The sequence below is a fragment of the Hyperolius riggenbachi genome, chromosome 1 (genome assembly GCF_040937935.1).
Source record: "Hyperolius riggenbachi isolate aHypRig1 chromosome 1, aHypRig1.pri, whole genome shotgun sequence".
NCBI lineage: Eukaryota > Metazoa > Chordata > Amphibia > Anura > Hyperoliidae > Hyperolius > Hyperolius riggenbachi.
This window is the reverse complement of record NC_090646.1, coordinates 255,789,854-255,813,729: the sequence shown is the minus strand read 5'-3', so window position 1 is coordinate 255,813,729 and position 23,876 is coordinate 255,789,854.

Genomic DNA, 23,876 nt, shown 5'->3' with positions numbered 1-23,876 from the left:
CTAGCAGCATGGCATAGTGTGAAGATCATGGCTTGTTTGTATTTATTATAGCTATTCTTAGCAAAGATTCCCAGCATTGCCATTTTTATATCAAGTTTAAATGGAAAATCTTGTAACCCCTCCCAATTGTTTTTTCAACCTGTTCCCAGTATCTTTTGAGTTTTGAGCATGTCCAGAACATGTGTAGGTAAGTTCCCTCCTGTGTACCACACCTAGTGCATGTGTTAGAGTGGGCATGATTAAATTTGTGTAGCCTACTTGGGGTAAAATATACTCTATGTAGGTATTTTAGGTGCATTAACCTATCCCTGGATGAGATCAAGACCCCAGCTCCCTTACTCACTACCTCCTCCCATTCGTCTTCCTCTATCTCTCCAATGTCCCTTGCCCATTGTGTGTGCACTTTAGTAGTATTGTGACCCATTTGAACTAACAGGTCCGCATATATAGCTGATAGGGGCTTTTCGAGATTCTCCTGTATAAGGAGGAGTTCCAGTGGGTCAGATTCCAGCTGTGTACCCTCTCTACCAAATTGAGCTGTAAATGCGTGGGAGAGTTGTAGGTATCTAAAATACATGTGTCGAGGGAGATTGTAGAGTCGTCCAAGTTCTATAAAGGGTAGTAAGGTTCCTGTCTTGGTAATATCCTTTAATATTTTGATCCCATGTTGTGCCCATAATGCTGGGTCTGGCACAGAGGAGAAGTGGGGGACATTGGGGTTGCCCCAAAGAGGGGTATATGGAGACCGCTTTAAGGGTGTGGCAAATTTCCTTTGAAGGTATTGCCACGCACGAATCGTGGTTTTCATGACTATTGTGATGCTCTGGGATGAGTTTGGGCCTCTAAAAGGGAGATTCAGGAGGGCCTCATATGATCCCATAATCGCCGCTTCCACTACTATTGCAGGGTTAAACTCATTTCTCGAAAACCACCACCGCACTGTGACCAGCTGTGCTGCTAGGAAGTAATAGAAGAAATTAGGCATGGACAGCCCACCCTCAAGAGTCGGAAGCATCAGTGTTTTTAAGGACATTCGAGGAAGTTTGCTGGCCCATAGGAAAGGGATTAGAATTTTATTTATTTCAGTGAAGTATTTTTTAGGGATCCAGACTGGGGAGTTTCGGAAGTTGTATGTAAATTTAGGTAATAGCATCATCTTAACCGCGTTGACTCTGCCTATTAGTGTTAAGGGTAGATCTTGCCAGGTATTACATTTAACTTTAATTTGTTGCATAATAGGGAGAAAGTTATTTGCTAGAAATAGCTTAGTATCTTTCTGTATCACAATTCCCAGATACTTGAATTCATTTACCCATTGTAGACCTGACTCACTAGAATTCCCTCCCGGGGCATTATTGTCTAGAGGGAAGAGAATAGATTTAGTTTTGTTTATTTTTAATCCTGACCATTTGCTGAAGTGATCTATTATGTTAAGGGCTGTGGAAAGAGAGGACCCCGAGTCAGCGAGATATAGTAGTATGTCGTCTGCATAGAGTGATATTTTTTCCTCTAATCCCCCCAGCTTTAGTCCCTCAAACCCAGTAGAGTTGTGAAGCATTATAGCCAGTGGCTCAATAGCTATAGCAAACAGACTCAGTGAAAGGGGGCACCCCTGCCTAGTACCCCTTAGGAGCGGAAAGGGTTGCGATATTTTGTTGTTGACACGCAGCCTAGCTGTGGGGTTTGTGTATAGTAGTTGTACCATTTTGATAAAATTGCTACCTATTCCAAATTTGCTCATTGCTTTCCAGAGGTACCCCCATTCCACCGAGTCAAAGGCCTTCTCGTTATCCAACGAGGCCAGAACCCTATCTCCCATATTATTATGGTTGGCTACTAGATTAGTATGTAACCTCCTAAGGTTGATATCGGTTCCTTTTCTAGGCATAAACCCTGTTTGGTCCTGATGGATTATGGTAAGAATACATTTATTGAGCCTGGTAGCCAGAGCTTTCGCTATTATTTTCGCGTCAACATTTATAAGTGAAATAGGTCTGTAGGAGGTGCACAGGGTAGGGTCCTTGCCAGGCTTTAAAATTAGTGTGATTAATGCTTCCGACCAGGAGGCAGGGGGAGTATCGTCATTAAGCGCTGCCTTTTGAGTAGCTAGTAATTTGGGAGCAAGAATAAGGTGATAGTGCTTATAATATTCCGATGGGTACCCGTCTAGCCCTGGGGATTTCCCACACTGCATTCCACTGTCTGCTGTACAATTCACTTTATTTAATGTTGCTAATACAAAATCCCCCACAACCCATTAAAAAGCAGATCTGCAGTGTTCCTCCTAAGCTGACTACCAGCCGGCTGTGTCACTCATACAGAACCCACTACACCACCGCATACACACAATTTGGAAGTCCTTTTACTCCCGGGAGTAGCACACACACAAGCCGCTTGTTAAGCGGTTCCCATAAGTGCTCCAGAGTTGTAGGGACCCCTTCGCAGTGGCGTAGCTAAGGAGCTGCAGGCCCCGATGCAAGTTTTACATTGGGGCCCCCCAAGCACTCTATACATAACAATTGATACGGCGCACCAAAACCTGCCAATGGCAACTACAGTGGCAGAGGTGCAAGAAGGGGATGGGGAGAAGGTGGTTTCTGATTACCACTATTCAAAGTATCTATAGAAGTAATTATTATGATCACAGGACCAAAAGAGAGCTAATACTGTAATTGAGGGAGGGCCCTTTGGGGCCCCTTTGGCCCAAGGGCCCCGATGCGGTCGCTACCTCTGCACCCCCTATTGCTACGCCCCTGGGTAGCAGTATGTTGTATTATCACACATGGGAACAATATTCCTCCCGCTGGCAGGCTGTATCAGGGCTTGTTAGTAAGCGCTTGTGGTTATTGCTATCATCAGCGTTAGTTCATGCAAAGCAATAAAGATTTGCCACCGAGGGCTCTCACCACCTCTTCATGCGCAAGGCTCCCTCAGCTGGTCTGATGCCCAGTCCTTTCGTTTGTACATGCCGCCCATGCTCCATCCACTCCGCGCTACTTTGGCCTCAGCGTCTCACAGACCTGCCGCTCGATGTGTCTGTTCCCAGCGTGTGACAACCCCAACCGTCGGGGAACTGGAAGTGACGTCACCGCTCTGCTCTGCTCATCACTAGTATCGGCCGCCCACCAGCCTTCGTCAGATGATAGTGGGCGGCTGTTCAAACCTTCATTAAAATAGTCCCAGCATTCCTTCTCATATGCATACTCCTCCCCCCGCTGTCTTAAAGATGTATGTTATTGTTTGTGCAATCATCATGTTCCAGGTCATTTCAGTAGTTACTATCAAGTGGGACGAGTTCCATTGTATTATATTGCATCCTGTATCAAGTTAACAGCAACATATATTCAAAGTGGAAGTTTTATAAAGCACTTCAACTGAAATCACATTGTTATCCATTCATGCAAATGCCATGCAACTATTCCACATGCATCCGCTAGCTATATAATGCTAATGCCAGGCGCCTACTAAACGCGCCCAAAACGCTTCCAACATCTTAGCAAACGCGCCTAAAACGCTTTTAGCAATTTAGCAATTTTAATAATCCTCAGCGCTATACTACCAATCTGTCTATTGAGGCAAGAAAGGTGCCAAGGGGAGGTCAGAATTTAGGCCATGAGGAATGACAGTACCTAACCTAAAAATCCAATTGGATTCAATTTGACATAGTTTCCTATCCAAGTCACCCCCTCTCCCAGGAATCGACATTTTAACAATGCCCTTGAACTTTAGACCTTCTGGATTCTTGTCATGATTCAACATAAAGTGCAAACCTAGTGGGCTTGTTTCATCTCCTCCTGTTATATTACACACGTGTTGCTGAATCCGTTTTTTAAGCATCTGTGTCGTTTTGCCAACGTATTTTAACCCACACGGGCATGTAATCATGTAAACTACATATTTACTTTTGCAGTTTATAAATGATTGTATCTCATATTTTCCGTCCTCGTGAGTCTTGGAAGTCACTTACTCGGTCACACAGGTGGCACACACTGCACCGTCCACATCGATGCATTCCATTCGGTCGCGTCGATGGTCCAAGCCACATTCGCGTTGACTGTGGCGTAACCGTTCGAAGGTCCGACTTCACTAGCATGTTGCGAATATTCGGCGCCCTTTTTGCTGCCATTCTATAGGTGTCAACCTTCATGAACCTTCACTCATCATGGCTGATGTCACTTTGCCTCAATGCCTCATCCAGCCTCCCGTTTAATTTTTTAACAATCTCAGGGAAAGGGTCCGCTGTCAGTTTCTTATAAACATCTTGCTCACCCAACTGTCTCGACACCTCATTCAGGTACAAGTCCTCATTCAGGCTACAATAATGAAACTCTGACTAGAGCCAGACAGAGAGTAGATGCGACCCCCAGAGAGAATCTCTTGACGGGAACTACAAGTAAACTGCGACCTAGAGATAACCATGTGAGATTGGTGACGCAGTATGGCACACACTGGAACCAATTACGGAGAGCAATGGCCAAACATTGGCACCTCCTACAGTTGGACCCTCGAATTATTGAGGCTGTAGGGGACTACCCCAAATTGGCAGCAAAAAGGGCGCCGAATATTCGCGACATGCTAGTGAAGTCGGACCTTCGAACGGTTACGCCACAGTCAACGCGACTGTGGCTTGGACCATCGACGTGACCGAATGGAATGCATCGATGTGGACGGTGCAGTGTGTGCCACCTGTGTGACCGAGTAAGTGACTTCCAAGACTTACGAGGACGGAAAATATATGAGATACAATCATTTATAAACTGCGAAAGTAAATATGTAGTTTACATGATTACATGCCCGTGTGGGATAAAATACGTTGGCAAAACGACACAGATGCCTAAAAAACGGATTCAGCAACACGTGTGTAATATAACGGGAGAAGATGAAACAAGCCCACTAGGTTTGCACTTTATGTTGAATCATGACAAGAATCCAGAAGGTCTAAAGTTCAAGGGCATTGTTAAAATGTCGATTCCTGGGAGAGGGGGTGACTTGGATAGGAAACTATGTCAAATTGAATCCAGTTGGATTTTTAGGTTAGGTACTGTCATTCCTCATGGCCTAAATTCTGACCTCCCCTTGGCACCTTTCTTGCCTCAATAGACAGATTGGTAGTATAGCGCTGAGGATTATTAAAATTGCTAAATTGCTAAAAGCGTTTTAGGCGCGTTTGCTAAGATGTTGGAAGCGTTTTGGGCGCGTTTAGTAGGCGCCTGGCATTAGCATTATATAGCTAGCGGATGCATGTGGAATAGTTGCATGGCATTTGCATGAATGGATAACAATGTGATTTCAGTTGAAGTGCTTTATAAAACTTCCACTTTGAATATATGTTGCTGTTAACTTGATACAGGATGCAATATAATACAATGGAACTCGTCCCACTTGATAGTAACTACTGAAATGACCTGGAACATGATGATTGCACAAACAATAACATACATCTTTAAGACAGCGGGGGGAGGAGTATGCATATGAGAAGGAATGCTGGGACTATTTTAATGAAGGTTTGAACAGCCGCCCACTATCATCTGACGAAGGCTGGTGGGCGGCCGATACTAGTGATGAGCAGAGCAGAGCGGTGACGTCACTTCCAGTTCACCGACGGTTGGGGTTGTCACACGCTGGGAACAGACACATCGAGCGGCAGGTCTGTGAGACGCTGAGGCCAAAGTAGCGCGGAGTGGATGGAGCATGGGCGGCATGTACAAATGAAAGGACTGGGCATCGGACCAGCTGAGGGAGCCTTGCGCATGAAGAGGCGGTGAGAGCCCTCGGTGGCAAATCTTTATTGCTTTGCATGAACTAACGCTGATGATAGCAATAACCACAAGCGCTTACTAACAAGCCCTGATACAGCCTGCCAGCGGGAGGAATATTGTTCCCATGTGTGATAATACAACATACTGCTACCACAGAAGGGGTCCCTACAACTCTGGAGCACTTATGGGAACCGCTTAACAAGCGGCTTGTGTGTGTGCTACTCCCGGGAGTAAAAGGACTTCCAAATTGTGTGTATGCGGTGGTGTAGTGGGTTCTGTATGAGTGACACAGCCGGCTGGTAGTCAGCTTAGGAGGAACACTGCAGATCTGCTTTTTAATGGGTTGTGGGGGATTTTGTATTAGCAACATTAAATAAAGTGAATTGTACAGCAGACAGTGGCGTATCGATATTTTGCACTTTAGGATAAACTTCTCCACTGGCTCCCCGTCATGGGTATACAAGCTATATAGTTTGGGCGCAGGATATTGTTGGAGTAGAATTCCACACTGCATTCCTGCAATAGCGTCTGTGATCTCATCCAAGGTAAGAGGTGAGTCAGAGGCCTTTACCTGCTCTCAGGGGCGTCGCTAGCCCTGTTTTAGGGGGGCACGTGCCCCCAATCTTTCCTGGGGTGCCACGGATCTCCGCCCGGCCGCCCCCTCTGTCAGACTCAGCTGCTCCCTCCAGCCGCCGCGTCACTGACAGTCTCAGACCTCAGGATCAGGCGGCGAGCCGGCGACCAATCGTGCGGGCGCTAGGACCCAGCGCCCGCACTGATATGCGGAAGTGACATCACTTCCGCATATCGAGCGGGTGCGTCCAGCGCCCGCTCGTACATCTGGTCGGGTCGCCGCTGATCCTGAGGTCTGCTGAGAGGTAGGGGGGGGAGCGGCGGCGGCTAGAGAGGGGGCCTCCCTGTCACTCACTCACTCACTCACTCACTCACTCACTAAAGGGGCTCCCTGGCACGCACTCACTCCCTAAAGGGGCTCCCTGGCACGCACTCACTCCCTAAAGGGGCTCCCTGTCACTCACTCACTGCCTAAAGGGGCTCCCTGTCACTCACTCCCTAAAGGGGCTCCCTGTCACTCACTCACTCCCTAAAGGGGCTCCCTGTCACTCACTCACTCCCTAAAGGGGCTCCCTGGCACTCACTCCCTAAAGGGGCTCCCTGTCACTCACTCACTCCCTAAAGGGGCTACCTGTCACTCACTCACTCCCTAAAGGGGCTCCCTGTCACTCACTCACTCCCTAAAGGGGCTCCCCTGGCACTCACTCACTCCCTAAAGGGGCTCCCTGGCACTCACTCACTCCCTAAAGGGGCTCCCTGGCACGCACTCACTCCCTAAAGGGGCTCCCTGGCACTCACTCACTCCCTAAAGGGGCTCCCTGGCACTCACTCACTCCCTAAAGGGGCTCCCTGTCACTCACTCACTCCCTAAAGGGGCTCCCTGGCACTCACTCACTCCCTAAAGGGGCTCCCCTGGCACTCACTCACTCCCTAAAGGGGCTCCCCTGGCACTCACTCACTCCCTAAAGGGGCTCCCCTGGCACTCACTCACTCCCTAAAGGGGCTCCCCTGGCACTCACTCACTCCCTAAAGGGGCTCCCTGGCACGCACCCACTCCCTAAAGGGGCTCCCTGTCACTCACTCACTCCCTAAAGGGGCTACCTGTCACTCACTCACTCCCTAAAGGGGCTCCCTGTCACTCACTCACTCCCTAAAGGGGCTCCCTGTCACTCACTCCCTAAAGGGGCTCCCTGGCACGCACTCACTCACTAAAGGGGCTCCCTGGCACGCACTCACTCACTAAAGGGGCTCCCTGGCACGCACTCACTCACTAAAGGGGCTCCCTGGCACTCACTCACTCCCTAAAGGGCCTCCCTGTCACTCACTCACTCCCTAAAGGGGCTCCCTGTCACTCACTCACTCCCTAAAGGGGCTCCCTGTCACTCACTCACTGCCTAAAGGGGCTCCCTGTCACTCACTCACTGCCTAAAGGGGCTCCCTGTCACTCACTCACTGCCTAAAGGGGCTCCCTGTCACTCACTCACTGCCTAAAGGGGCTTCCTGTCACTCACTCACTGCCTAAAGGGGCTCCCTGGCACTCACTCACTGCCTAAAGGGGCTTCCTGGCACTCACTCACTGCCTAAAGGGGCTCCCTGGCACTCACTCACTACCTAAAGGTGCTCCCTGTCACTCACTATCGGGGTCCCTGTCACTCACTACCTAACTGGAGGCGCCTGTCACTCACTAGCTAACCTGGGGGTCCCTGTCACTCACTACCTAACTTGGGGGGGCTACCATATTAAGGGGGCATTCTGCCTATTTATGTGAAATGCTGTCTATTTATGTGCCTCATGACTGCTGAATGTGTCTTGTTGGGAGCCTTATGATTTGTTGGGGGCCTCATGATTGCTGAATTTGTCTTGTTGGGGGCCTCATGATTTGTTGGGGGCCTCATGATTGCTGAATTTGTCTTGTTGGGGGCCTCATGATTGCTGAATTTGTCTTGTTGGGGGCCTCATGATTTGTTGGAGGCCTCATGATTGCTGAATTTGTCTTGTTGGGGGCCTCCTGATTTGTTGGGGGCCTCATGATTGCTGAATATGTCTTGTTGGGGGTCACATGATTGCTAACTGCGAGACTATGGGAAAAGCTGAATCCTTATCATATGAGACAATAGCATTAAACCTACTTTTTTAGCGTTTTAAAACAGAAAATAAAACTGGGAGGTTCTAAAAAATTGAATACATTTTTCAGGAGTAGGATGGATGAAATTGTTTATCTTCACAGTTTATTTTCAACTTGGATTTTCCATAATGTTCATGTATGAGTTAAAACGTTTGTACAGTATTTAGTTTAAATTGCTGTTGCCACTTTGCGATAGATACCGGTAAGTGACTTTTGGGTTGCAGTTTGGGCACTCGGCCTCCAAAAGGTTCGCCACCACTGTCCTAATCTGATGTCCCACCATTGCTAGGTTCATGTAAATTTGTTTCCACCCGTTACCACACCTATATTCTGGTCCATGGCCCACCCATTTTTTGGTGCGGCGCGATAAGCACGCCACACAACGTGATCGTCATATTTTTGGCACGCTAGCTGCAGTGTGCTGAATTCTGCTGCCTACAGTATGTACAGTATACGCTGTTCTCTAGTGCTTGCACTGTGTGCTGATTTACCTCCAGTGTGTACAGTGTAAGGTGTTACTCTGTGCCTTTATTGATTGTAAACCAGCTGTATTGTATGCTGATCCCTGCTACTTTCAGTATGTACAGTATTAGCTGTAAAGCCTGGTACACACATACAATTTTGATTAGCCAATTTTAGCTCTGTTCATAAAATTCATTGTCTGTTGGCCCACTTACTGCACGGGGGTGGGAAATTGGGGGTCAGTGATTGACCAATCAAAATTGTATGTGCGTATACATCTTTGATCTATGCCTATACTGATTGTAAATGATCGAAATAAAGGACAGGGGGCTCCGTCCAATATTTCGATGGGCAGGCCCGTTATCCGTAGCTTACACCGCTGCTAAGTTCATGTACATTTGGCCCCACCCATGGCCACGCCCACTCACCGCATGGCCACGCCCATTTTTTGCCCTCCTGGTGCCCACAGGTGCCACTGATCTCCAGGGACCCTAGAAACGCCCCTGCCTGCTCTTCACTAAGAGTGGGGAATGTGATATTGTGCAAAAACCTATCTAGTTGTGAGGGGGAGTAATCTACTTTAGAAGAGTAAAGATTTGTATAGTAGTGCAGAAAGGTCTGTTCAATGGCACGTTGCTCTTCATGCAGACAGCCATCCTCGGACCTGATCCCTGGAATTGCGGCATATGAACCTGTATCCCTCAGGAGCCAGGCCAACAGTTTATCATTTTTGTCTCCCTTAGCAAATATAGTTTGAGATTTGGCCAGCAGGGCCCGTCTGCAGCAGTCCACCCGCAGGAGTTCTACCCTGCTGAGTGATGCTTGCCAGTCCTTGTAGGCTTGGGCCGATTTAACAGTGGTATATGTAGTTTCAGCTTGGGAGGCCCGCTGTTCAGCAGTCTCCAATAGAATGTTAGCTTGCTTCCTAGTGCTAGAGATTTCAGTTTTGTAGTGCCCTCTGATACATGCTTTTTGTGCATCCCAGACCATGTCCGAGGAGGCCGTCATCTCATTGTCTGTCCAGTAATTTTGCAATGCCTTAGTAATTGCAGTATCTATCGTTGGTTCTATGATCCAGAACCTGGATAATCTCCAAGATCTGGATGTTATTATTTCTTTAATAGTAATTGTAAGTAATGTTGGGGCGTGGTCTGATATACCGCTGGGTAAAATGTCTACCTTACTTATCATGGGCAGTGTGTCATTTGATGTATATATAAGATCAAAGCGGGAGAGGGTTCTGTGGGTGGCTGAAGAGCAAGTATACTTCAATTCATGTGGGTATTTCCACCTCCAAGTGTCTACTAAAGCGTGCATGTCTGCCCATTCACTTAGATTAAATCTTTCTGGTCCGGTGGGTTTAAGTCTATCTTTAATAGGGTTAGGTGCTAAGTTGAAGTCTCCTGCCCATATAAGTGTCCCCGGTGGGAGCTGTGAGATTATGGCAATTAGTTCATTAAGGAGTACAGTATTTCCAACGGGAGGGAGGTACAGGCCTATAATAATAAACTGCATACAAAAAATAGTTGCTTGGACCATGATATATCTACTAAAATTATCCAGCTTGACCTGTTGTATCATAATGTGCAGGGATTTATAGAATAGTATACTAACTCCTCTTGAATGGGTGGAATACGTAGAGTGAAAGTAGTGGCCAACCCATGGTTTTTTTAAAGCCATTATTGTTCTACCAATAAGGTGGGTCTCCTGGAGAATACATATATGGGGGTGATATTTTTTAAGAAAATCAAAAACCAGAGACCTTTTGAATTTAGAGTTAAGGCCCCTGACATTCCATGAGACGCAGGTCAAACTAGATGGTACGTCAGCCCTTTGTGCAGCTGCCATCATAAATATAAAGAATGTATTTATGAACATATGACATCATTTTAAGATAAAGGGGTCCAAGTGAGGACCAAGAGAGAAGATAAGGTGAAGAAGAGAGCGCCATTTCTGTCCTTAGGAACCTTGTGTACTTATTACCCACTACCTCTAAACCTAACGCCCACCCTGCTACGTCTACTAACTTGTATTGTAGCTTAATCCCTAAACTCCCCGACCTTCCCTTAGCTAACCGCCAAGTAGAAAGGTTCTAACTACTAAACTAGTGTGTAATATAATTACACACCTGTGTGTGGGGGCGGTCAGACGGGCTGAAGAGGTCCACTGCCCAGCAGCACCCAGCTATTGCTAGGAGGCATAAAACTTAACTATGTTTTCCCCCTACCCCCCCCCCCCCCCCACCCCAAATTGGGCTACATCGCTCAGATTCAGACTACTAATGGTTAACGTGTGGAATGATTCGTAAGTTTATAGATAGTAATAGTATTATATTCCACATATATAGACACGTAGTAGAGCAAGGAGACATCTAGTATATATAGGGTAGTGTAGCCCACTGTAACGGCAATCGTATATAAGTGCTATATAAAAACAGGTGAACATGAAACAAATCAGAAACTTGAAGGAACCCAGCAAACTGTCGTAATTCAGTGCTGTTCGTCTGCTGTGCTCTCATTTGCTGTCTTATAGCCCCATCTACTGGTGAAGAGTAGATTAAGATAATATAGCAGGATAAAGTATCCATCTATGAGAGGTATTACCAGCCCATCTTAAATATTTAATATTAAGAGAGGGGCAATGCCCAGGCCCACGTCTTTACCCACTGAAGTTTCACCTTTCCCCTCAGAAGCAAGGTTGCATGTTATAGATCTGAGAATTGTTAATGAGAGAGTAATCAGTGTAGTCAGTGAAGGCTGGAATGAGAGGCAACTATATTACCATGCTTAGTATTATCCACCATAGGGGCATTCACATTCTAAATAACTATAACCATTTTAACATAAAATAACATATTTATAGACCAGAGCCTAGAAGGGGTATACGTAGTGATTCAATGTGTAGTAAGTTATCCGCTGGATCTGCAGTTATGGTATACCGCCATCCACTGCTGGCCGGAGCATGACAGCCCAAACCTGTAACTAGCTTGCAGTGTGGAGTGATGTGCTAGTCACCTGGGCACTCACACATACATCATAGTTCCATCAGAGAGTGGGGTTCCTCAATTAGAGTTTGTAGTGATCGAGGTGCTGGTTTATATCAATAACCGTCACTGCGTCCCTTTGAATAGGAACACAGCGACGGAGAGTACCCTGGGTGGAAAGTTCAATTATAAACATGGCGATGTAACGGTAGCCTGCTATATATCAGAGAAGCAGAGCAAAGTCTTCCACATAGGTTCTTCATCTGGCTTTGCATAATTCCCTCAAGGTTGCAGAAAGTTATAACCACATTGCAGAGTATGTCCGTATGCCTTTCCTGCAGTGAGTGTTGTGCCCAGTCTAGATAGCACGATAGGATGTCGCTAATAAGCGGGCGCGTATATTTCTGGTGACCTGAGAGCAAGTGCAGAGATCCACACACCGCTTCTAGTATGCTGTAAGTTTCTCCATTGTGCGTTGATATTTGGAGCCACAGTGCATGAACACTGTAAATTCTGCGGTCGTTAATAGCAGAGGTTCAGCAGATCTCAGGTACACACCCACATGAGTCATCAATCAGATTGTCATACAGTTGGCCCATATCCAAGGGCGGGAATATGAGAGCGGGAAGCCTGGGCAGCAAGAGCAACAATATGAGTAATAACAACCCTCTCGTGTGAGGCTCGCCGCCATTTTGAGGCATATTCAAGTGTACGACCGTTACTCTCGACCTGCTCCCAATGTCACAAATAAAGTACTATAACATTTCTTACCCTGTCCCCTCCAACATATAGATACGCATAACCCCAGGTGATAGTATAGGTGTCCCCAGAGGAAATCATGGTCAACGGTAAATGTACTCACTTATTTGGCCGGTAGGGTGTGCAGCCATGTGAACACATCTGTGGGTTTATCGAAGAACTGAACAGTTTCCCCGTCCTCCACCCGGAGCTTAGCAGGGAATTGCATAGAATAGGTAAGGCCTTTTTCCTTAAGCTTGTTTTTTGCATTTTGGAAGGATTGCCTCTGACGCTGGGTTTCTATAGTATAATCCGGGAAGATCATAACCTTGGAGTTGTTGTATCGGAGCTCTCCTGCCTTTCTTGCTGCCGTTAGGATGGCGTCTCGGTCACGGAAGTTGAGCAGCTTTAGTATTATAGGTCGCGGAAGTGAGCCTGGGGGTCCCTTTCGTGCTGGGACTCGGTGGGCACGCTCTATCACGAAGTGGTTGGAGAATATATCCCCTGGGAGCAGCTCTCGGAAGAGATCCTCCATGAATGTGGCTGTATTGCTTCCCTCAATCCCTTCTGGCAGACCTATGATGCGAAGGTTGTTTCGACGATTACGATTTTCCGCATCTACTGACTTCTCCTCCAGGTGAGTAAGGCGGAGTTGCATGCCGGGGATTGCCACTCTGTGTGTCTGGACAGTGTCCTCTAGGTCCGATGTACGTCGTTCCACCTCTTTTGTTCTGTTTCTCAGTTTCCCCATATCGTCTCTTAGTAGGCTGAGGCTGGTGTCTAAGTGATCCATTTTTACCGTCAGGGTAGTTTGACAAGTGCGGATTGCCTCCAGGAGCTCAGCTGAAGATGGCGATTCCTCCACATTTTCCTCCTGACCACCTCCATCTTTGTGCTGCCGTCCCAGATGCGCTGATTTCTGTGGTAGTGGGGTGGAGAGAGGTTGGTCAGCATAGTCTCCACTGTCTTCCTTGTCCTTGTTACTTTTGTTTTAGGCGGCATCGTGGGATATGGAGAGGCCCGATGCAGGGTTTTGGGTATTCTCTCCGGGCCGGTACAGGAATCCCACGTGGAGACCGAAGGGAGGTTATCCGGTTGGGTTGCCTCCCGGGGAGGTTCGCAGCACGGCTCCAGGTTGATCTCCTCAGTGTCAGGGGGTGAAAGGAGCAGTGATGTCTGGGGAAAACCGCTCCAAAATTCCATAAAATGTCCGTAAGGGAGATGCTGGGCAGCAGAGCTCTGTAAGAAGCGTCCGTTCAGTCGGCCATCTTAGCCACGCCCCCCCATTCATTCTTTCTTTTATCTCACTTATTCAGCAAAATTGTTTTGACATTGTTCCCCTTCCACTATACTTCTATTAAAAATTTGAGACAAATAAACAATGTCCGGCAGAGGTGAAGCTCGCCGTGGTCGAGACAGTGCAGGCAAGGGTCCACCAGCAAAGTCAGCAGCTGGCAGGGGACACTCTACACCAGGCAGGGGTCAGTCCACAGTAGTCCGGGGACAGACTTCTGCAGGCAGAACCAGAAGCCAATTAGCAGCAAGTACTAGCCACTCAGCCACAGGTAGTGGACACTCAGTATCAGGCAGTGATGCATCAAATCCCAAAAGGGGGTCCAGTCTGATACGATCATATTTCACGTCACAGAAACCACGGGCTATTGTGCAGAGCCACACTGAAGCCATTGTGAACTGGGTGTCAGGAGACAGCCCTATTAGTCAGTCCTCACAAGCTGAGTTACAAAGTACCAGCAGTACCACCAGCAGCACTTCCATGCCTCCTCCAAAAGCTGCCCTTGACCCATGTGTCCTTCCCTTTGATGACACAATTTCAGCACTTGTTGATAAGGCTCTGCAGCAGTCAGACATCGATATGTCGCATGATGCCCAGAGTTTTGTTTTGGATGATGATAATGTTGACATTCAAGCAGTTGACATTCAAGAAGTTGACATTCAAGCAGTGGAGGGTCAGGATGAGAACATTGAGGAGGTGGGCTATGAGGGAGGCAGCCACAGTGATGATTATGCTGACGATGACATGGATATCACCTATGAGCCTGAGCATGATGATGCCAGCTCAGATGAATCAGAGGCAAGCTGGCAGAGGAGGCAGCTTGGACATCGGCACACCAGGGGGCCTAGTGGCAACATGAGCTCCTCTGCTAGTGCAGTTCAAGGAAGGCAGGAGTTACAGTCACAGCCTCCAGCTGAAACTCCTATGTCCCGAACTGGAAGTGGTAAAACTGCAACCTCAGGCATAAACACTTCTCGGAGGAAGGCCCCAGTTTGGAAGTACTTTACTGAGTCAACCAGTGATCCCTTAATAGTTGTGTGTAAGCTGTGCGGTGCCAGGCTGAGCCTAGGAAAAAATTTGAAAAGGTTGGGGACAGGTGCTCTGCACACACACCTAAAAAGTAACCACCAAAAAGAATATGGCAGTGTTAAAGGACCACAAAGCAGCACCATGCAGAGGACTATAGCACAGACCCGTCCACCTTCCCATCCTGCTTCAGTTTCTGAGATTGGCACCCATCCTGCCTGCTCTCCATCTGTAATACCGTAGAGGGCAGATTTCACCTTCCTCCACTCCATCATCAGCTCAAAGCACCCAGCCATTGATAACTGAGGCTATATGGTCCACAAGAGCACTGCCTTCCCGTAGCCGCAGGATACGGAGATTAAACGGTCTATTGGCAGAGGCCATGGTCCAGCAGCTGCTGCCCTACTCCATTGTAGAGAAGGGGTCAGCCATTCGCAACCTCCTGGAGTATGCCACTCCTGAATGGCAAATACCCAGCCGTCACTATTTTTCCCGAAGGGGAATTCCTAACCTGTACCGACGCACAGTTGATAATGTCGCCCTGTCGCTAGATTATTCCATAGGCGACAGGGTACATCTCACCATGGATGGGTGGACCAGCAAGCATGGTCAGGGCCGATATGTCTCATTTACAGCTCACTGGGTCACCCTACATAGTGAGCAGGAGGGTTCCGGTCCTGGTGCTTCCATTAAGCTTGTTGAGCCTCCCCGTGGGGTCAAGGGGAACAGGTCTGCTCTCACCTCAGCTGGTGACTCTACTGCCACTGCCGAGCCCCCTAATAAGCGGCCCCGTTGTTACACCGGCGTGTGTCACAAACGATGTCAAGCATTGCTCGAGCTGGTGAGCATTGGGGAGCAGAGGCTCACGGCAGCAAATGTTTTGGCCCTACTCCAGGAACAGGCACAAAAGTGGCTGACCCCCCGAAGTCTACAGGTTGGCCATGTTGCCTGTGACAATGCAGCAAATTTGCTGGCTGCCCTGACAGATGGCAACATTCCTCATGTGCCATGTTTTGCCCATGTCCTCAACTTGGTGGTTCATCGTTTTTTTGCGCACCTTTCCAGGTATGAGTGAGGTGGTGCAGCATGCAAGGAAGATTTCTGGCCGTATGGGCCGCTCTTCAACTGCCACCTCATTGTTCCGTCGCTATCAGCGAAAGCATAGCTTGCCCCCTCACAGGCTCATAGTAGACACTCCAACGAGGTGGAACTCCACCCTTTACATGCTGGAGAGGATGGTGGAGCAGAAAAAAGCAGTCTCTGAGTACCTTCTGGAGCAGGACGACATCCATGGGTCATCAGCAGAAACACTCCCCTACATCACACGGGAAGAGTGGCGGCTTATGCAACAGGTCTGCCATGTGTTGGCCCCATTTAAACAGGCTACTACGTTTGTAAGCGGGGAGCAAGTCAGTCTCAGCGACGTGCTCCCTGTTGTGTTCATGCTGGAACAAACACTTAGTAGCCTAATGACTGCTGGTGAGGAAGCCGTTACTGAACTTGAGCTGCAGCAACAAAGCTCGCTCCAAGGCAGCCAGGCTCAGACACAGGAGGAAGAGGAGGAGGATGTCCATGTGATGGAGGATATCATGGAGGTGCCTGACCTTGGTGAAGAGGAAGAGGAGGCGGGTGCAGCTTCTGTTATTCAGGGGTGGGGTGACCTTGGAAGTCAGGAGGAACAGCAGCAGCAGGCAGAGGATTTGTCTGTTTTGAGCAGACATGACGATGGGGATTTGGCGGAGCGAGCTCTTGCTTTCCCAATGGCTGTTCATATGATACGATGCCTCCGGATGGACCCTCGGATCAAAAAGATAAAGAAAAGAGATGACTACTGGCTGGCCACCCTTTTAGACCCACGCTGCAAGGGGAAGCTGGGTCAATTTATTCCAACCAGCCAGCAGGAGGAAAGGATGGGAGAGCTGCAGCAGGCCCTGATCTGCCAGCTGAAGGAAGCCTTTCCACATCCACAGCCCAGCAGACCTAGACATCTTGGAGACTTGTTTGGTGCGATGAGGCAGTTTTACAGCTCTGAGTCTGTTCAGCCTACCACAGCATCAGCAGCAGCACCTGCAAATCAGGAGCAGCGGCTGTTCCGCATGGTCACCGACTACATGTCTTCACTCAGTGCATCAGATAGCATGCGCACTGAGGACCCCATGGAGTACTGGGCAGCCAGACTCGACACCTGTCCTGAGCTTGCACAATACGCGCTGGAACTTCTCTCATGCCCTCCTTCCAGTGTGATTTCTGAGCGGGCTTTCAGCGCGGCAGGTGGGGTGGTTACCGATAAGCGATCCCGCTTGTCCACTGATTCAGTAAACGCACGGACATTTTTAAAAATTAACCATTCATGGATTGAAAGTGGCTACTTGGCCCCCGTCGTTGGATCCAGGGACACAACTTCACCGCTTTAAATTGCCCTTCCTGGACTGCTTCTCATTCCCTCATCCGAATCCAACCTATTTACTGCCAATAATTTTGGCCACTTAGTACTTACTGCCAAAATGTACTTTTAATGAGGGTGATGGTCATCTTGACTGAGCCGCTGCTCCTCTCATAGGTACAAGACAAGGTGAAATGTTGCCTACTTACTGCCAAAATGTACTTTTACTGAGGGTGATGGTCATCTTGACTGAGCCGCTGCTCCTCTCATAGGTACAAGACAAGGTGAAATGTTGCCTACTTACTGCCAAAATGTACTTTTATTGAGGGTGATGGTCATCTTGACTGAGCCTCTGCTCCTCTCATAGGTACAAGACAAGGTGAAATGTTGCCAACTTACTGCCAAAATGTACTTTTATTGAGGGTGATGGTCATCTTGACTGAGCCTCTGCTCCTCTCATAGGTACAAGACAAGGTGAAATGTTGCCTACTTACTGCCAAAATGTACTTTTATTGAGGGTGATGGTCATCTTGACTGAGCCGCTGCTCCTCTCATAGGTACAAGACAAGGTGAAATGTTGCCTACTTACTGCCAAAATGTACTTTTATTGAGGGTGATGGTCATCTTGACTGAGCTGCTGCTCCTCTCATAGGTACAAGACAAGGTGAAATGTTGCCTACTTACTGCCAAAATGTACTTTTATTGAGGGTGATGGTCATCTTGACTGAGCCGCTGCTCCTCTCATAGGTACAAGACAAGGTGAAATGTTGCCTACTTACTGCCAAAATGTACTTTTATTGAGGGTGATGGTCATCTTGACTGAGCCGCTGCTCCTCTCATAGGTACAAGACAAGGTGAAATGTTGCCTACTTACTGCCAAAATGTACTTTTATTGAGGGTGATGGTCATCTTGACTGAGCCGCTGCTCCTCTCATAGGTACAAGACAAGGTGAAATGTTGCCTACTTACTGCCAAAATGTACTTTTATTGAGGGTGATGGTCATCTTGACTGAGCCCCTGCTCCTCTCATAGGTAGCGTTCCCACAGCCAGGGAGCACACACACACCCCCAAAAAAACACCTGTTGCTGTTATGTTTCCTGGTGTCCCCACCTTTAGGGTGCACCATACCTTTTTACTCATTTACCTTCTTCTGTTCCTGTTAGCTAGCAGTGTTCCCACTGTCAGGGAGCAAAAAAACAAAACAAAAAAAAACCTTGCTTTTATATGTATTAGTGTGTTCCCACCGTTGGCGTGCACCTCACCTTTTTATTGGTGTACCATATTTTGTTGATGATAGATAGCAGCGTTCCCACTGCCAGGGAGCACACCCCCCCCCCCCCAAAAAAAAAAACCACCTGTTGCTGTTATGTTTCCTGGTGTCCCCACCTTTAGGGTGTACCATACCTTTTCACTCATTTACCTTCTTCTGTTCCTGTTAGATAGCAGTGTTCCCACTGTCAGGGAGGACCCAAAATAAAAAATTGCTTTTTTGTTTATTGGTGTCCCCACCTTGAAGGTGCGCCATACATTTTCATTAATTTATTTCCTTCTGTTCCTGACAGACAGCAGTGTTTCCAGTGTCAGGTAGCACTGAAGGAAAAAAAAATAGATGTAACTGTTATTTGTATCGGTGTCCCCGCTATTAGGGTGCACCCCACATTCTTATTAATTCAACTTATTTTGCTACTTATATATTTAAATGGGGGGGGGGGGCTGCCTACCTATGAATTACTGGGGGGAGAGGTCTGGCTACCTATAAATTACTGGGGGGAGAGGTCTGGCTACCTATGAATTACTGGGGGAGAGGGGAGAGGTCTGGCTACCTATGAATTACTGGGGAGGGGGGGGGGGGGATTAGGTCTGGCTACCTATGAATTAATGGGGGGGGGGAGAGGGGAGAGGTCTGGCTACCTATGAATTAATGGGAGGGAGAGGGGAGAGGTCTGGCTACCTATGAATTACTTGGGAGGAAGGGGGGGATTAGGTCTGGCTACCTATATTTAACTGGAGGGAGAGGTCTGGCTACCTCTATTTATATGTGTATCAGATATACATGCATGCAGATTTATTATCAGATGCATATATATTATACATATATATTTATACATATACTGTGTATATACATATGTCCCCAATATCCACCAGCTGGGATTACTTGAAGCCGTATTCATGTGCTTGTCGGTTGCTTACTTGAACCACCAGCAGAAAAAAACGCAAACTTGCTCCAAAATATTCACTGAAACCTCCAGCAACATCTTGCAGGCAGCCCTCCTGAAACTCCAAGCGGCTTTCTGCCATCCTACTTGCATGGAAGCTGGCGTGTTACCTGACCTGCCTAGAGTCGAGTGATACGCCTGCTGCTGTGAACAGAGGACGTCGGAAAGCCAATAGGAGCATGCTAGGAGCTTCAGGAAGGCTACAAAACGCCGCTGGAGGCTCGTTAAGTATTTTGTAATGCCTGCAAACCAGGCCCAAATTCTTCTCCCCCCCCCCCCCCCTAAAGAAATTTGTTTTTAATTTTTGCGGTATAGTCACCATAAAAATCAAATTTCAACAGCAACTGGTCTGAGTGTATTACAGAGAAACTCCAACCAACAATTGAACTTTATCACAATCAGTAGCTGATACCACCTTTTACGTGAGAAATCTATTCCTTTACACAAACAAACCATCAGGGGGCGCTGTATGGCTAATATTGTGGCAAAACCCCTCCCACAAAGAAATTCTGAATTCTTGGCAGTTTCCTGTCTGTGAACCTTGCTGCATTGTGGGAAATAGCTGGTGTTTACAGCTGTTTCCAACTGCCAAAAAAACATGCAGCAGCTACATAACCTGCCAACAGTAAAAATGTCACCATGTAATAAATGTCAGAATTTAAATCAGGGATTTAAATGATTGCCCAATGGGCAAACACTGACTAAATCATTTATACATAATTATTGTAAAAATGAAGCATTTTTTATTACACTATTTTCACTGGAGTTCCTCTTTAGGTGATAAAGATGCTAATCCTGCATTCAAAACTTGCAAAACTTTTTCTGCTGTTATGGTTTGTAGTTATCACATACTTTAGGAGCACTGGCCCTAGTGCCAAACAGTGCCAAAGAGTTGAATACTGGGAGTTCTTTTTATCTATAATCTATTCCTCCTCTTCCATTAATTTCCCTGCCTAGCTGCTTATCTGAAACACCTCTGCTCACTTGTGTTTACAAGCAAGGCTGAGGTGACTCAGTGATTGGAGGATAAGACAGTGTAGTTCCTAGTATACACCTCCGTGGGAGTGTCTGAAGACTCTGGGAGGAGGGCAGCTAATAAATACAAAATCAGCAAGAGAAGGGAGGAGGGAACAAGAGTCAGGGAGGATATGATGTCAGCATTAGCTTGGCAAGATGGCCACTGCCTAGAATAGGATTTCTGCTTTTCCTTTATAAAATTCACAGGAATCAGTACGTGGATAGCACAATACATCTGTTATGCAAGTCAAAGTAGTATTTATCTACTTATATATGTGTTTTTTATTTGTAGGTTAGCATGGGTGCCGCTGGTTCTTGCGTCTAGACGCAATAGCAGCATAGAGAGTGATAGCAGCGGCTGGGAACGCGGAAAATCAGCCGCGTTCCCAGCCTGTCGGCGGCTGTCGCCGAACCGGAAGTAGCCGCCGGCGGGGACAGGACGATCGGAGCGGGGCTGCGAGGGCACCATCCAGCTTCGGGGTGCTGAGGGATGCCCCAGGTGAGTAAATGTCATTTTTTTTTTTTGACTTAAGTATTCCTTTAACCACTTGCCGACCGCACACTCATAACGTGCGTCGGCAAAGTGGCAGCTGCAGGACCAGCGACGCAGTACTGCGTCGCCAGCTGCAGCCTAATTAATCAGGAAGCAGCCGCTCGTACGAGCGGCTGCTTCCTGTCAAATCACGGCGGGGGGCTCCGTGAATAGCCTGCGGGCCGCCGATGGCGGCTCGCAGGCTAGATGTAAACACAAGCGGAAATAATCCGCTTTGTTTACATTTGTACGGCGCTGCTGCGCAGCAGCGCCGTAAGGCAGATCGGCGATCCCCGGCCAATCAGCGGCCGGGGATCGCCGCCATGTGACAGACCACATCCTGTCACTGGCTGCACAGGACGGATAGCGTCCTGTGCAGCCCGGAACACCAGGGGGAGGCAGCAGGTAGGAGAGGGAGGGGGAATTTCGCCGCGGAGGGGGGCTTTGAGGTGCCCCCCCCGCCACCCACAGCAGGCAGGAGAGATCAGACCCCCCCAGCACATCATCCCCATAGGGGGGAAAAAAGGGGGGCAATCTGATCTCCCTGCCTGTACCCTGATCTGTGCTGGGGGCTGCAGAGCCCACCCAGCACAGATCAATCAAACCAGCGCTGGTCCTTAAGGGGGGGTAAAGGGTGGGTCATCAAGTGGTTAAAGGGGAACTTAAGCTTAAAAAAACATACTGTCATCAAGTTACATTAGTTATGTTAATTAGAATAGATAGGTAATATCATCTCTTACCCACCCTGTTTTAAAAGAACAGGCAAATGTTTGTGATTCATGGGGACTGCCATCTTTGTCATAGGGGCAGCCATCTTTCTGGTTGAAAGGAGGTGACAAGGAGCAGGAGACACAGTTCCAACTGTCCTGTGTCCTGATTACCCCTCCCAGCTGCACACTGTAGGCGTCAAATGTCAAAATGTAAAAAAAATAATAAAATTGCACCAAAACAGCAGAACGAGAACAACAAAATCTGAAATCCCATCATGCTTTGCACAGCATCAGGGGAAAAAGCCCGGGCAGTTTTCTTCTGTGCAGCTAAAAATGAGGCTTGTATAAGAGAAACAAAGTTCTGATGCTGTGAAACTGTTGAAGAAACACGAAGCCTTTTCAGTGCTGCTGAGTCCATTTTTAGTCCCTTCTACCCCCTGTGCCCTTGAGCTGTCGGATCTCCTCCTGGACGCCAGAAAACGATCTTTATGTGCGCAGCATTCACCAGAAAATAATCGCTACTTGCGCAGCATTCACCGCAAAATAATCGCTATGTGCGCAGCATTCCCCGGAATATAATCGTTATGTGCGCAGCATTCAACAGAAAACAATCGTTATGTACGTACGCATCATTCACCAGAAAATAATCGCTACTTGCGCAGCATTCACCGCAAAATAATCGCTATGTGTGCAGCATTCCCCGGAATATAATCGTTATGTGCGCAGCATTCACCAGAAAACAATCGTAATGTACGTACGCATCATTAACCAGAAAATACGTGCGCAGCATTTACAACAAAACGATCGTTATGTGCGCAACATTCACCAGAAAACAATCGTTATGTGTGCAGAATTCACCAGTAAACAATCGCCATGTGGGAGCATTAAACATTAAAGAAAAGCATTCAGAAAAAATAACCCCCCAAAAAATGCATTTTGTTAACTGAAAATAGAAGATTGCTTACCTCAATAACCATTCTTTTCATCCCCGGTGGCATTTTAGGAGGCATGTTTGTTTTTGAGATGTGTCACTCAGTCTCAGACTCAGCCAGGCAGATGACCACCAGTCAGTGCTGTGCAATGCGTACAGTCGCACAGTGTGCACGCACGAGTTCCTTCCTCTACTTCCTCTACTACTTCCTGTATTTGCCGTACGCGTAGTTTTACGGCTACGGGTCAAAAGTACGCATGCGCATGCGCGGACATTTTACAAACACAACTTCGCTTAGATTCAAAGTTACGTCTATTACTGACTGATCAAGCGAACATATTTCCGCATGAGATCATGCACGTACGCATATAACAACGATCGGCTACGCGACTATGCGAAGTTTATGATGTAGCGTCGTAGTACATTTCGTAGCGTAGTTGCAATCGACCTAACGTATTTGCTCTACGCATAGTTGCGGAAAACTACGCGTATTTGTACCGTAGCGAAGTTTACTGACAACGACCATGCCTGCTCTCCACCAATAGCACACCAAGTGTAAACTGGCCCTTGAGAGAATTTGATTGGTGCCTAATACAAGAGGTCCCTAATTAGTTGATCTCCCTCTAAGATAGTTTATTATATTCTTTTTTGGCAGAGTACTTTGGCTAATCCAATTGGCTAAAAGTAAATCACATTTTGGCCAATAGGATTGTAAGCCGGCCCACCATGGCAAGGTAGACTCTTAAGGTGGGTTGGGGGAAGGGAGTGTGAGAGGTATTAGGGATGGCGGTTTTGAAGAGGGATAAGGGGGATAGGTGGTCATCATGGGTACCATTCTACAACCCCAAGTGAAAAGTCTGGAAACACGATGACCACCTGATAAATAATTGGGAACCATCTGGTTCCCTTTAGGCCTGGTTCAACATTGGGATTGCAGAAGGCAAACCGCAATCGCCTATGGAGAGTGATTGCATTTTTACCAAGCAATTGTGGCTCCATGTTGCAGTGATTACGGTTTTCGAGTCTCATTCCACAGAATGAAAATGGCGCTCTAACTGCCACTGAAATGTTGCACGCAGTGCACCTTTGCGATATAAGCACACTTCAGGCACTGCAAGGATTTACC